Genomic DNA, 1,890 nt, shown 5'->3' on the forward strand with positions numbered 1-1,890 from the left:
CTTCTTAATTTTTAGCATAGAATTTAATTAAAATATTTGGGATCCCATCTGCACCGGTTGATGTAGTAGGATTAAGTGATCTTAATACTATGTCTACAGTAGATGGAGAAGAAGGAGAGAAGTTTATTGATGACAGACAAGTTGTACTTACACGATCCATAAACTTTGGTATAAACATTTGCAAATAAGTCTTTCCAAACACCAGATATTTTTTTCTTTTTTTTGTGAATATTATTGGAATAACCTCATTCAGTTTTTCTTCTTAAGTTTTTTATTTACAAAACTAAAGAAACTGCAAAGAATTTTCTTACATATCTTCCTTGGTTATATTTGCTGTATGATATATTTTAATGGCATGAGAACATTTTGAGGCCATTGATCTATATGCCGCTTTGTCGTCAGATTGACCAGATATTTTAATCTCTTCCATGCGTTGCTTTGTTGTTTATTAGGCTTTTTTACAAAACGAGGATAGTGCATTTTATGTGTATATATATGTCGTCATCTTTGATGTGAACTACAAGTACATATTGTATGTTAATGTTATTTATTATAGTAGGTAGGGTGAGCCAGCAATCTTTAATATCATTACATGTTAGAAAAATAGTAATGGTTTCGGAGATTCATTGATAGCCTTGTAATCTGCATTTATCCAAATGTAGAATTGGCGAACAGAAATGTTATCACTATAATGCAAGCAGCTCAAATTAGGAGTAAACAGAATTACACAATGGTCGCTAGTTCTAATGGGTGGTTTGATGCAAAGATCCTCGATAGATATAGAACAAGTGCTCAAAATAAGACCTAAGATGCTACTTTTGCGAGTAAGTTGATCAACATATTGTCTTAAACTATAGTTGTTTATAAAATGTAAAAAAGAATTATAGATAACACTGACTGGACTGTAAGTTAAAATCCCTTAGTATCCCTTAGTGACCACAGCACTATCAGTGGAACACAATATAGAAAAAAATTTAACACTTGTTTCCATTTAGTATTTAGGCAATTTATATTAAAATATTTTTTTGTTTCATTCAATAAATTGAGCAATTTTTCAAAATTGCAACTGAGGCTACTAATATTTGTGTGAACAGTTTTAATTTTATGCGCATTTCTGTCATTAAAATATATTCAAAAAGAGATTGTTTTAATTCATTTGGAAAATGATAGGAGCAATCTGTAAACGAATTTGATAAAAAGATTTAGAACAGGGTCTATGTTTTCATTAATTATAAAATTATTAATTTCAGTAAAATTAAAGGTAAGGGATTCGTTAATTCCAGTTAATTCCTTTCCGTTAATTCCAATCCGTTAATTCCAGTCCGTTAATTCCATATTTGTATTTGGGAATGCTTCATTAGAAAGATTTCTTTTTAAAGCTAGGTGGTATAGAGTTTCTATACCACCTAGCTTTAAAATCTCTGCAAAAAATTACATCACAATTAGAAAACGACATACTTTACTTCTACTGTTTTAAAATTTGAGAAACTCTAAGCTCACGTGGACAAATTGGATGCGAGTTTGGTGTAGTATTACGTAGTTTTCTGGTATTTTAATCTCGGAGAATGAGTTTATCGTACGAAATATATTTTCCAACATGTTGTTTGACTTTCATTCTGTTGCGTAGTTCTTTTTTTATTATCCTTGTTTCCGAAAATTTGTATTCGGATATGTAGATGTTTTTACCTTATAGTTTGAAAGAATTCTTAAGAACTTTGGTTTTGTCTTTAAAATATAAAAGTTTCAGAACGATTGTTTGGTGTTTTTTATTTTCAATTTTCCCTGTCTATGCACAAGACCGTTTTAAGGTTATCCTCAAATTTCCTCTTTTCAATAACAATAATGATCTTAATCATAGTCTTAATGATCCTATTAGAGATCGAATGTATA

This window comes from Hydra vulgaris, chromosome 13, assembly GCF_038396675.1.
Source record: "Hydra vulgaris chromosome 13, alternate assembly HydraT2T_AEP".
Classification (NCBI taxonomy): Eukaryota; Metazoa; Cnidaria; class Hydrozoa; order Anthoathecata; family Hydridae; genus Hydra; species Hydra vulgaris.